At 45.4% G+C, this 13,679-nt stretch overlaps 1 protein-coding gene across 3 annotated transcripts in view; it reads left to right on the forward strand.

The window, feature by feature from the left end:
- Nucleotides 1-1,291: 1,291 nt before the first annotated feature.
- Nucleotides 1,292-13,679, forward strand: part of MYO1B (myosin IB) — a 191,965-nt gene continuing 179,577 nt past the window's right edge. For all 3 annotated transcript variants that reach the window (XM_004004774.6, XM_012140860.5, XM_012140869.5), the window contains exon 1: nucleotides 1,292-1,501. The gene's annotated coding sequence lies outside the window, so the exon portion shown is untranslated. The remainder of the gene's footprint in view (nucleotides 1,502-13,679) is intronic.

Genomic DNA, 13,679 nt, shown 5'->3' on the forward strand with positions numbered 1-13,679 from the left:
AGTACCTGGTACTCAATATGTTTAAGTTTAGAACATCTTGGGTGTCTTATGTAGATCAGAATGCTGATGGTGCCATCAATGATAATGTCGTTTCAAAGCAAGATACAGTTACCTTTTCAGTCTCTACTGGTGGCATTTGACAAACAGCACTGCCTGTGGTTCTTATGCCTGTGGGGACAGTTACTATATATGGTCTGAATTCTTTGGATCACCTCATTTTAGTGAGTTTCCAGATATAGGTCAGTCCATTTAAACCTGGCCCCATTTATGGCAACTTATTTCCTTATTGGATAAAATAGAAACATGAATAACAATTACCATGTCTACATTGCTTTCAACACCTTAGCCAAGTAATCCTCACCTCACCCAGTGAGTAAGTTAGGATGAGCACCCTTCCCTTCTTGGGATGAGGAAACCAGGGCAAGGGTCAAATGGCTTGTTCTGAATTTTACAGAGACAAGAACCCAGCTGGAGTGAAGGAGGGCATGATTCTCTGTCCACTCCAGGATACCGAAATAACATACAGATGAACACATTTTCACTGATCATTCTATATTCATATGTATTGTTGTTCAGATATTAAAAAATCTTGTAAATAAAAATACACATACACACGTAGTTGAAATTTCTTTTTAAACTATCTTTTATTTTCTGTATCAGAGACTTGGCCAGTGTTTACTTAGCATAACATGAAACTGAGTTAGCAAATATTAAAAAATCTTTTAAATAAAAGCACACTTTGCTACTCAGTACACTTTTCTCCTTTTCGGGCAGATTAATATTTTCCAATATTCTTGGGTATCCCAACTTTTTTTTATCCAAGGGAGAAGGAACAATGAACACTCCTACTCTTTGCCAGCCGGTGCCTGCAGGCTGGCTTCTAGTTGTTATTCCCCGCCGGCCCGGTCCCCCTGGCCTGCCCCTCCAGTAATTATATTTGTCGTTTGATGTTAATAAATTCGGGAGTAAACAATGTAGAAGGGCCGTGCCTTCCGTGGGCTGAGAGGGACGCCTCTTCTCCCTCTTTTCCACTGCTTGCCCCGTGCAGGCGGGTCCTGAGGCCGAGGCTGCACCCGTGCTCACCGGGGGGCGCTGTGCCGTCGGCCCCGAGGCGGCCGGAGGTGAGCCGGCTGGGAGGCGGCGGCTCCGGGTTCTGCCGGCTCACCGAGGGGCGAATCCCAGGCTGCGAGGTCGGCGCCCCCGCCCCTCGGCCGGCCCCTTCGCCCGCGTGGGGGAGAGGGGAGTGGCCGGGCGCCTCCCGCCGCAGCGCCGCACTCCGCAGCGGCCGCGCACTCTGCAACTGGCCGCGCACGGGAGCCCCGGCGGCGGCGCTTGGAGGCGGTGTGGGAGCGCGGGCGCAGGGGCAGCAGTAGCCGGGCAGCAGCCGCTAGCAGCATCCGCCGAGTAGCCGCGTGGGAGCCCCGCAGCCTCACAGAGGGCCAGCGTCCCGGAGCGCACCGGAGAGGGTGGACGACGAGGAGGCAGAGTGGCGCTCGGCGAGGTAGCGCGAGCGCTTTCCCTCTTCCCCCTGCCCTGCCCGCTCGGTCCTTTGTGCCCGCGATCCCCCGTGGTCCTGACGCAGCCCGCGGAGCGCGGGGCAGCGGGGTCTGAGGTCTCCACTGCCGGGCCGGGCGGCGGTGCGGCTCTTGCCACACCGCGACCCTGGAGGTCGCGCAGGGTGGTCGCGACTCCGCAGTTGCTTCGGGGGCGGTGGGAGAGTAGAGGGCGCTAAACTAAGTTGCTCTCACTTTGCCCCATCCCCCTTGTACCTGTGGGCAAAGTGGAATCCAGGTCTTCCTGGTGTTCACCTACACCCCCTCCATCCCCCTGGTGCACAGCTGTTTCCTGGCCCCCTGGTTCTATAGAAGGAGGCGGGGTGGCCTCCTCCGGGAAGGAAAGCAGAGGGAGAACAATGGGGCGTCCTGGGGAGTGGGGTTCAGGTGCGGCGTGCCCCGGCGGCTGGGGAGAAAGGGCCCGGGACCCGATGGGGCGTCCTGCGCGTGCAGCTGTGCTCTGCTCCTTTGTTCCACCGCAGCGGAGGGGGCTGCCCTGGGTCTCGTTTCCTGCCCGGGATGGGATTGATTCACGGTCCTGGAGAGGGAAGGGGAGGGGGCAGGGCAGGAATGGAAGCCAGTTTAGGAGCGGGCGTCCTGGAGGGTTCTTGCTGGGGCGGGGAAGAGGGCTGGGGAGTGGGTGATGAGAGAGAGTGGGGAGTTGATTACAAACACCCAGCATTTTGTCCAAGGGCTTGCTGTGTGGGTTTCTGGAGCTTATTTGGAATGCTTTGTTCAGACTGCGGCCGAGCGCTTATTGCTGCTACAAGTTGTGTGCTTCCTTGAGTTCTAGGCGTTCTCAGTGTTAGTCTGTTGAAATCAAATCTTCTTAATTAGAATGGAAGACTTTTTTTCCCCCCCGCTGTAAATCAGAGTATTTGTGTGTATATATGTGTCTGTGTATCCGTGTTTGTAGCTAGTAGGTATTGACTTGAATGGGTAGGGAGCAAATTTTATAGCATTGATTTTGACACAATTTTCTCCATTGTAATATAACAAATTTCCAGGAATATTGGAGGAGGGAAACCATCAGAAAATTAGACATTGCTAAATAAATGAATCAGGTTAGATAACACCAGACTGAAAAACCCTTTACAGTCTTTCCCAGAAAACACATCATACACACCACTCTTTGGGCTTTGAGTTGAGGAGTCATGACTTCTGTGCTTTCACTGCCATAATGTGGGTCATCTGGACTTAGAGAACAGTTAGCATTATGGTGAACAGGAATCCTTTTTTAGGGGGAGGTAGAATTGAATGTAAGGTGTTGGGCATATGTTAAGTGACCCTTTCCTAGATTGGAATCAAGAGGCCCAAGAGGATTGGCTGACCTCCCCGGGGGAGTCATAGGATTGAATGATGCTTGTTTTTTGAATGGAGTATTCCAAGTGAAACTATTTAGGAGGGAGGCTGACATTTCCAGGCATTCATGGTTTGTGCCTATGGGACCCTGGTGGAAAGATCCCAGAGTTGTACTGAAGGTTAGAATTACTGTGGGGATAGTTCAGGAGACATTCAGTTATAGTTGTCTGGCTGCAGGCAGGGCTGGGAAATGACGCAGAGCTGCTGCTTTGAGACGTCTGAGGGCTCAGGGTAAACTACCCCATTGGCTATTCATTTGAAGACAACCAAGTTGGAAAGTCTCTTAACCTTAGAAGGGGGATGAGAAACTTACTCCGGGGGAGAAAAATGTTTCCTGCCCACTCAGTGGTAATGGAAAAGAGCTGTACCAGCTACTAGGATGTGGTCAGACTTTTAGGCCAGGCTGAAAAGCAGTGGGATTTGTCCTCAGGAGCCATTATGATGTGCAGCTGAAGTGGGATGCTGTCCAAGCGTCAAGCTGTTTGTCGTTATAACTAACACACTGCTTGGCAAAACATGGTGCCATGGGCAGTGAACAGAGGGAGACTGCCTTCCTTACTGTTGTCTTGGCATTTTGGGCTTTTTGTTTATGTTGTGAATTGTTTTATAAAATAGAGCACAGTTGGATTCCTCCCAAGTACTCTTTGGAATATACATTAACAAAATGCAAAGTGTAAGACTGTCACTGCTACCGAAGACATGGATGGCGGATGCTCTTAAATAGCTGATCTCTGGCCACAGGCCATTTGATGGATTTCCCATTGTATGATGAGGCTGGTTACAGGCTGCACCCTCTTCTTGGGATGGGATGAATCATCACTTTGTTAACCCTGGAGTTAAAGACAGACTCTCCCTGATTGCTTCAGTTATGCAAAGCATCCAGGAGCTTCTGACTTCAGTGGGAGGGAGTGGAGATGGGTAGGAGTGGTATCTGGCCAAGAAAGGAATCCTCAGTGAGTAGGATCCATGTTTTTAATACTTGTTCTCCTTTTGGGCGAGATTCTTCTATTGTCCCCCTCCCTGCTGCTATTTCTCATTTTTCTGTTGTGCTGGGTCTTCATTGCTGAGTGGGCTTTTCTTTCATTGCGGAGAGCAGGGGCTACCCTTTGTTGCGGTGCATGGGCTTATCACTGCGGTGGCTTACCTTGTGGAGCGCAGGCACCACGTGCATGGACTTCAGTAGTTGAGGCTCTAGGGCTCTGGAGCGCAGGCTGAGTAGTTGTGGTGCACGGGCTTAGATGCTCTGTGATAAGTGGGATATACCCTGACCAGAGATCTTACTGGTGTCCTCTGCATTGCAAGGTAGATTCTTAACCACTGGATCACCAGGGAAGCCCCCTTCTACTATTTTCAATGGACACTTTGATTTTACGCTATCACTTAGTATTTAGTATGTGAAAAGGGTTTTATATGCATTATTCTGTTAATCCTCACAACTTGATAAAGTGGGTATTATCTCCATTTTAACATTTGAAACTGAAGCCTAGGGAATTTGGTAACTTGCTTAGTTGTGTAGGTATCTAGTAAGTGGTGGAGGTGAGATTTGAGTTCTAATCCCTGATTCCAAGTTCCGCAGTGTATGGTGTGATTATCTTTTAATACTGGGAATGACAGCAACTTGATTATCTATTTGATTATGCTTAGTCTCTCAGTGTCCAACTCTTTGTGACCCTTTGGGCTGTGATCCGTCAGGGTCCTCTGTCCATGGGATTTTTTAGGCAAGGATACTGAGATAGGTTGCCATGCCCTCCTCTAGGGGATCTTCCCAACCCAGGGATCAAACCTGAGGCTTCTGTGTCTCCTGCATTGCAGGTGGATTCCTCACCTGCTAACCCATCAGGGAAGCCCAAGTATGTATTTGTTTAGCCATTTGCAGATTTGATATCACTTTCATGTATCTTACCATCATGGATTCTTTCAAAATCCACTGTGAGATAGGTTTGAAAGGCTAGATTAGTGACAACTCTTCAAACTGTACTGTTAAAAAGCTTTGCTGTTTGATGGCCTATGTTAATAAACTTTAAGTGAATGAAATAAATGAAAAAGTTAGGCTGCACATTTTTAAAAATAAGTGTTTTTTTTTTTTTTTTTTGGCAGGGGGAACATTTAAAGGTAGTGGAATGGAGTAGATCTTACAGTCACTTGATATTTATTGAAATCTATTTTAGCCTGTTTTTCTTCCAGCCTTTATTAGAACACTGCACTTTGCTTCTTTACTGAGACCTAATGCCAGCATGTCTTTTTAGAAGAGGAATAAGGAGGAAAGGAATGTGATTCTAAAGAGGAAGTGGGACATCAGAATTGGAGTCATACACAGCAGCAGGCCCTAGATTTTCCCAGCACTTGATTTTTGTCCTGGCAGTCGCCTTTTACAGAAGACATTCTTCCTTAGGGAAGTGTCAAGGGTCTTTCTTTACAATATCCTCTGAGATCATCACATTTCTGAGCTCTGTGGGAACACACATTCCACAGGATTTCTGTGCTCATCCTGTCCTCACAGGGGAAGGGAAGGGAAGCTTAGGCATCCACGTGAGAGGGGAATGGAAGTGGTATCCGTCCTTGGGGGTGGGGAGTGAAGCATGGTGCTGGACTGGAGGCACCTAACCTTGACCTAGGAGACATCTGAGTGCAGGAGCGGAGTGGATTTGAACGCTTGGCATCATCAATTGCTTATGGACTTCTCAGAATGCTCCTGGGCAAGTGGAAAATTCAATATTGGTTTCTATTTGTTGTTGTTGTTCCTAAGAGAAGACTGAAGACTGAAAGTTCTACCTTTACTTGTTTAATTATTTCAAGCTGGGACATTATTTGGGGTCTTCAGAGACTGTAGTAGAAGTGCAGTAAGTTTTGTCTCCTGAGGCCATTACATTCCCATCCACCGGATATTTAGAGGGGATGCGCACACATGGGCTGCTGAGTGCTAACTGGGAGCACCTTCCATACCAGCTAAGAGGGATGAAGGATGCTCTTATCACCAGTCTTAGGTTTCTTTTCAGTTGCCAGTGTCTTCATCAATTCATATCTTATTAAGCACACAGCTGATGTAGGGCTGTGCATTAAAAAAGAGCAAAGGAAATCTACTGTATATCAGAGGATGTACAGGGCAGCTCAGTTCACCCAGCGAGTGGACGTTGGTAATGAAGAAAATGACTGTGACAGTTGTGGTGATCAACGCTTGCTGCTGAGACAAAAGCTGAAAACAAACAAAAGCGTGAGAGTGGGAGGACCCAAGCCCAGCGCCTGAGCCTTGGTTTGGTTTCCTCCAACTTCTGACAGTGCCGGAGGATTGAGTCTCTGAACACCTGCCTCTGAAGGCTGGACTGGTTGGGATGTTAAGGAGCATCTTTCTTGGGAATTTGCTGCCTGAGGAGAGAGGACTGTATCCTTTTTTAGACCCCGAGGATGTATAAAGTACCATCCCATGGGAGGGGGTGTTGCATTCCATGGTTGGCCCTGCTGTCCAGCAAGTCCCTTCTGCTTTCTTCCCTGCTAGCATCCCACCATTCCTCATCTTGTGTTCAGCCCCACTGAGGCTGTTCATAGACTTCAGGCCTGTTTGCATTGTGGACAGGAAATGCCAAGTCACCAAAGAATTGTAATATATTTTGCTACATGACTTTCATGCTGCTGTCCATTAAGCATTGGGTACTCGTGCTGTGTCAGGCTGCATTCTGTATTCTCCATAGCCTGATTCATTTATTCCTCATTGTTCTTCTCTCCATGGCCTGATTCATTTATTCCTCATTGTTCTTCTTTAGTAGGAGGTATTTGTAAATGGGGGGTTGAGTAACTGGCCCAGGCTACTAGAGATCAAACCCAAGACTGTGTGCTTCGCCCTCTTCCTCTTGGTGCAGTGCTCTTGGAAGCCTTGAGGAGTGAGTTTTATGGAGTTAGAGAGCGAGCCCCCCTGACAGTGTCTCTCCGTCCTAGATAGCTTCCTTTGTCCCCTGGAGTCAGGGCTCCTGTGTCCTTCACTGGACTAGTGCTGGGAGAGTTGGTTGAAATGCTTCTGAGTTTCTCCTTTTTTGCCTGTGTCTTGTGCTTGGCTGTCCTGCATTATTCTCCTCTCTCAAGTGAGGGAGACTTGGTGAAACAAACCGAGGAGCCAGCCGTGCCTGGTGATCTTTCTCATCCTCTCCTGATCACCGCCTTCTCTGTGGGAGTTCAGTGGCCTTCTGGGAGTTTTCCAGGGCTTTGTCTGATCTCTGGCCTCCCGTCTCTGTGGGCACAGTTATGCTGCTGGGCATCCAGTTGGAGCTCAGGGTCTCATGCATGTGGGTAAACTGTGGGAGTACCATTGCAGAGCTGGAACTTTGGGCGTTAAGACTTTGGACAAAGAAAGGAAGAAAAGAATTGGTATGAAATGCATTCTCGTCCAAGATAGGCAGTTTTTGAAGTTGAAGTCTAGAGGTAAATGAAAATGGATATTCTTCCTTTGCTTAGCAGATAAACCACAACATTGAGCTTTACAAACACCAGGTGCCTGGCTTTCGTAGATAACTTGGAGGGGCCAGGAGGAGACCAAGTCTCTGCTTTCCAGAGACTTCTGATCAATCCTGAATGCACTCAAGATGCCTTGAAATTACACAGATGGCTTCATTTTGCTGTATTAAAATGAAGATATTATTCAGAATTGTACTTTAGAAGTTTCAAAACTTGTTAAAAAAAAATACATCCTTGAAGAGACTTTAGAAAACTGCATTGAAAGGACAATGGAATGGAGCAGGTTATTCATTGTTGGTTCTGTTATTGTGTGTGTGCATATTGAAAACTGCTTGTTTTCACTGGCTTCATGAAAACATTTTCTACACACTTGCACCAGAAGAGAAAAAAACAAACCAAAAACCTTGGTTGAAGAATTCCCGCTGGCCCTACTGACCTTTGCTAGTGTACACCTTCTCTCTCTTACCCTGGTGCTCATTTCTTATAAATTCTATATTAGACTCTGAAGCACTGTTTACAGTGTTCAGACTGCAAATAAGCCCGGTTCTTAGCTGATCATTTTTTCCCCTTGAAAGTGCTTCAGAAGGATCATCACTCTTTTATTCATTTTATAAAGTCCCTGTCTAAATGCTTTTAGGAAAAGTTTAATTTTTATGGACATAGGGCTTAGGCCAGTTTGCATGGCTTTTTTTTTCTTTTTTTTTGGCAGCCCTCATGCAGTCTAATTACAGTTGTAATACGCTGACCACAGTTTTGATTTACTTCTGATGTGGTGAGCCATCTAGTAAAAAGTTCTCACTTGCTTGAAATCTTCAGGGTGTTGAGAGGCATTCATAAAAATATATGAACCACCACATTGGGTCAGGTTCAGAAATCTACTTTCTGCCGTAGCAGAATACTAAGTATTTTGTGACAGTGGAAGAGGGGACTGTATAGCTTTTATAGATCTTGGGGCAATCTCTTTAGCACCCATAATTGTATAATCTCTTAAAAACCTGTCATCCTTGTACTTAAATTCATATATTCAGATTCTTGAATTGTTTATTTGTATCTTGTGTTGTAAACATTTCACACCTTCTTTAAAGGCAGAACTTGACTCTCTTGGTGTTTTGACTTCAGATATTTAGTTTTTGAAGTGGTAGAGTGGTAAAATTGAAAGGGCCTTCAGGCCGCCCCCGTAACCCCTTCCATGTATCTGAGAACTGCCCAGGCTCAAAAAGTTACCCAGGGATACATCTGTCACTGGACTCCAGATCTTTGAACTCCTTGCTCAGTTTTCTTTCTAGGGGAGTCTTACTGTCTCTCCAGATCCATCAAAATCCAACCTTAGGGCCCATTACCTAAGTAGTTGATCCTATGTCTGTGCTAATAGCGTTCTTATAGTCATCTTGACTTTGGATTTCGGAAGCATCACTGACTTCTCTAGTTTCTGTGACTTTTACATCCGTCCGCTCAGTTACAGTGTCTGGCTGAGTGTTGCCTTTTATTTTCAAATCCCTAAGTCTGTTCTGGTTCAGGCTGGGTTACCAGAATGCAACATTTCCCAAAGGGTGTTGTTCCATGAAAAGTTGGTAGATGTGAGTGTAAAAAAGACTTCTTTGGCCAAGTAAGTATTGGTTAAACAACATTTTGAATAAGTTTCTTTAAATAAACTTAAAACAGTTTCCTCTTTGCAGAAAGCCTTATCGGGGGCTTTTATTTGTGACTGTGCACTGTGGATCTCCAAGAGGAAGGTGGGGTGTGCACAGGTCCCAGCTTATGTGACCAGTGTTCCCCTTTGTGGCAGGATCACTTTGAAGGTAACTCTGCTGGAGTTACTACATTGTACTGTTTCTAGATCTGTCACTGTCTGGCTTTCCATGGGACCATGTGTTACTTGGTTCTCGCTCAGATATTTCTTTTGCTTCTCTGCCTTGTTGTTCTCCTGGATCTTTCCTTTTTCCTGGAAGCCCCTCTCCACCTGTCACACCTACACATCTGTCACAATCCAGTTTCCCTGAGCTGGTAGCATTTACTGTTTCACAGCTTACAACAGTGAAAATATTTGAAACAAAGTATTGGAAGTAACACTGCATACCCATAATAGTTAAATTACTGGAATTCACACCAAATGCCATGTTCTGTCTTTGTGTCAGTTGACGTGTCAAATGCGTGTTGCATTCTTCTCTCTCCCTCCACATGGGTTAAACTGCACATATGTTCTCCAAGCATGTGGCTTGTTTATGTATTTATTTTTTATTTTGTGTTATTGGAATTACATTCATAATAAAAGTTTAGGGAGAATTGGTATCTTTAAGGTCTCATGGCTTCCCATCTGCAACCTAATATACCTCTGTATTGATTAGGTCTTTATGTCCTTCAATGAAAGGACATAGAAGACCTAAGTAACTTTCATAATTTTATGTGTAAAACTTTTTCACAACTTCTGTTAGATTGGTACCAAGGTGCTTTATGGTTTTTGTGGTCATCATGAGTGGAATCATATAACACATTTCTGATTGGTGTCTCTGGTATACAGGAATGGGATCAATTTTGTATTTGTTTATTGATGGGTTCTTGACCAAGTTCACATTACAGCTAGTGTTTGCTGTGGGAGCCTGGAGTCGGGTGGCTTTTCTAATAAAAGTGTGAAATAACTAACAGCCTGTCATGGAAATGTCATAACTCACTTCAATTTAAAAATTCTGTATGATACTTTCAGAAGTAAGGGGAAGGGGTGATTATTGGTTGTTTAGTGCATTCATGTATTCAGGCATCAAATGTTTGGGTGCCTAGTATGTCCTCGGCACGGTATTAGGTGCTGAGTAACAGTGAGCAGAGCAGGTATGTTTCTGTTCTCGTGGAATGTGAGGGGAGAGATGCTGCAGAAGTGAACACAGATATTTATGACATGTTTGTGAATTGTGATATTTGCTATGAAGGGAAAGGACAGGACACTGAGAATAAGAAAGATGGGGAGGGGAGGCTTTGGCTTGGGGGCGGAGGGAGGGCCTGCCTTAGGAAGCAGGCGTTCATGCAGCTGCCTGATGTGCCTCTCCGGGAAGAGAAGGATGGTGGAGTTTTCCAGGCAGTGGAAGTGGGCCCAGAAGCCCTGAGGTGCAGTCCTGCTTTAATGATAGATCGATGGAAATGTTAGTAATCAATGATTTAAAAAGTTTGACTTCTTAGTAAGTCATCATCATAGTAAGTCATCAGGAAGATCCCCTGGAGGAAGGCATGGTAACCCATTCCAGTATTGGAGTTCTCTTGCCTGGAGAATTCCATGGATAGAGGAGCCTGGGAGGCTCTATGGGGTTGCGAGGAGTCAGACACCACCGAGCGACTAACACACCCGTATCATCATAATGGTATGTAATAGTGTTTAAGTTATGATGGCATAAAAATGTTTAGTTTTGGTCAGTGTGTTCCCCTTCCTTGTCAAATGAAGCTGCACCCCCAAGCCCCTGCTACACCCCTTGAGCGCTGCCGCTGCCCTGGTTCCTAGTGGCTGCTGGGCACACTAGCGTCCTGGGCTCTGCCCTGTTGGACTGAGTTTTGCTCTGCGGTCTGGAGAAGCCCTATCTCTCCTCCTGGGAGTAGGGCCATCTGTGGCTGTTCCAAGGTCTAGGGTCTCTCTCTCCCATTTCCCTCTGGCCCCTTCTCTAGACACGCAGAGGGCTCTGTTGTGACAGAGTGGGGTGGGGGTGGGGGACTCTGGTCTGAGTCATGCAAACTTGATTCCACTGCAGACTGCACACTTCAGTCGCAGCTTTTTGGTCTTTGAGGCTTTGTATCTGGGCCAAGTGTGTCAAGGTTTGGTTCTCCCTTACGTGGTGATAACCCTCACTCAGTGAGAGGCAGTGTGGTTCAATTATTATAGACTTCACTCTGGGGAAAGTACTGGGTTTGAAACCTGACTCTTCCGCTTAGAAGCCCCTGTCCACGTCCTGGGGCACATAGCTTAATCTGTCTCTGCCTCCATTTTCTCATCTGCAACATTTGGATAATAGTAGAGCCTTCTTCCTTGAGTTGTATTAAGAATTCAGTGAGTCAAAATGTGTATAGAATAGTGTCAGGCACAGAGCAAGTGCTTGGTATAAATGTTGGTTGCTACTCCTTAGTCTTTCCTGAAAATGGATTTCTGGGGTTCTTCCTCCTTTTCCCCCCACTAGATATTCAGATTTGTTTGACTCTAAGTGGTGCATATATGATATGATATGGGTCTCTAGATACTCCTCTGAAAAATGTATAGGAAGAAAGATGACGAAGAAACCAAAGTGTGCACAGTGATCATGTTAATTTAGTAGATTGGGATGGCTTGCTTTACAACCCTACTTATTTTCCATGTTTTCTGTAATCTGGTTATGTTATCTCTGAACTAATAATAGTACACAAAAGTCTTATAAGAAAGATCAGGCTGCTGTTGCCCAATGATTCCCTCAAGTAGGGCAGAAGAGGTGGGATGCCTGGGGTCTGCCTATTTTGATTGCAGTTCACAGGTGCAGGAGTTTCCCACGTATGCTTATAGTTGCAGGAACACACCGTATTTAATAAAAGTCTTCAGCAGAAGTATCCCTAAAAGTTAGAAGACGGGGATGTGGGACCTTGTGAGGTTCCTCTGTCTTTGAGTGTTTCTTTTTCTGTCGTCATTTTCCCTTTTTGTCTCTGGCTCCCCTCCCTGAGTGGGCCTCTGGCCATCTGTTACTCCCTTTGGTCTCCTCTTACTCCCCTCCCTTTGAAAACTGCTCCTTTCAGTGACCCCATCTTTCTCCTTTACTTGTTTGTCACACGGAAATGATGCACACATTTCTACAATTCAAAGTAAAGACTAAATTTTATTATTTTTAATTGTAAAAATAAATGTAACTTTCACCCTCAAAATCTAAATTAAGTTGCCTTTTATTTATTCATATCTAGAATTAATTAACTTCGTAGCTCACTAAAGGCTGGGGGAGTGGTCTGTGTGCTAAGTCATTTCAGTTGTGTCTGACTCTTTGTGACCCCGTGGACTGTAGCCTGCCAGGCTCCTCTGTCCGTGGGATTCTCCAGGTGAGAATACTAGAGTGGGTTGCTGGGGGTGGTTGGTCTTTGATTTCCTAAATCAAAGCACTGAGAATCTTGGAGGACTTGGAAAATTGAGGGAATGTTGAAGTTGAATTTTTTCTCTTTCCTTATTTTGCTTAGGGTCATCTCCATGGCCCCCATCTTGTTATGTCTCAGAAGTTTTAAAGTTTCCCAAGCTGAAAGAGCAAAATCCTGGAAAATTATTGTTGTTCACTAGCTAAGTCATGCCTGACTCTTTGTGGTCCCTGCAGCACGCCAGGCTTTCTTGTCCTTCACTGTCTCTCGGAGTTTGCTCGAACTCGTCCATTGAGTCGGTGACGCCATCCAACCATCTCATCCTCTGTCGCCCGCTTCTTCTCCTGCCCTCAATCTTTCCCAGCATCAGGGCTTTTTCCAGTGAGTCTGCTCTTTGTGTCAGGTGGCCAAAGTACTGGAGCTTCAGTTTCAGCATCAGTCCTTCCAATGAATGAATATTCAGGGTTGAGTTCCTTTAGGATTGAGTGGTTTGATATCCTTGCTGTTCAAGAAACTCTCAAGAGTCTTCTCCAGCGTCACAATTCAAAAGTATCAGTTCTTTGGCGTTCAGCTTTCTTTATGGTCCAACTCTCACATTTGTACATGACTACTGGAAAAGCCATAGCTTTGACTATATGGACTTCGTTGGCAAAGTGACGTCTCTGCTTTTTAACGCTGTCTAGGTTTGTCACAGCTTTCCTTCCAAGGAGCAGGTGTCTTTTAATTTTGTGGCAATAGTCCATCCGCAGTGATTTTGGAGCCTAAGAAAATAAAATTTTCTGGAAAATTGCCAAAATACATCTTTAGAAGGAGAACTTGGCCAAATTTGACACATTTCCTCAAAAGCCTGTTGATTTTAATTACTTTTTAAAAAAGTTCAGTGAGCTTTACAGTTTTCCTTTCATATGTCCCTTCTCAGATAATTGTGAGTGGGGAAATGGGCTTTTCTGCTAAGTTTGTTTTATCTACAGGAATTTATTTTTAAGCAGTGGCATGCTGTAAATATCTCAAAATGATACTGACACGAATTTCAGAGGAAATGTGACAGCAGTGTTGCCTGGTATCAGCAGAGTAGCTATTTCTTTGAGAAATATTGCTAATTTCAGCGATGTTTCACAGTCAAATATAAAATCTAGTTGAGGGGATTTAAATAAAGGGATGCCTTCCTATACTTTACCCCACAGTTGTTAATGTTTTTCATCTCCAACCACAATGTCTGATTTGAACATAACGTAAACATTTAATGTGTTCTTTCTCTGGTAT

Source organism: Ovis aries, chromosome 2, assembly GCF_016772045.2.
Source record: "Ovis aries strain OAR_USU_Benz2616 breed Rambouillet chromosome 2, ARS-UI_Ramb_v3.0, whole genome shotgun sequence".
Classification (NCBI taxonomy): Eukaryota; Metazoa; Chordata; class Mammalia; order Artiodactyla; family Bovidae; genus Ovis; species Ovis aries.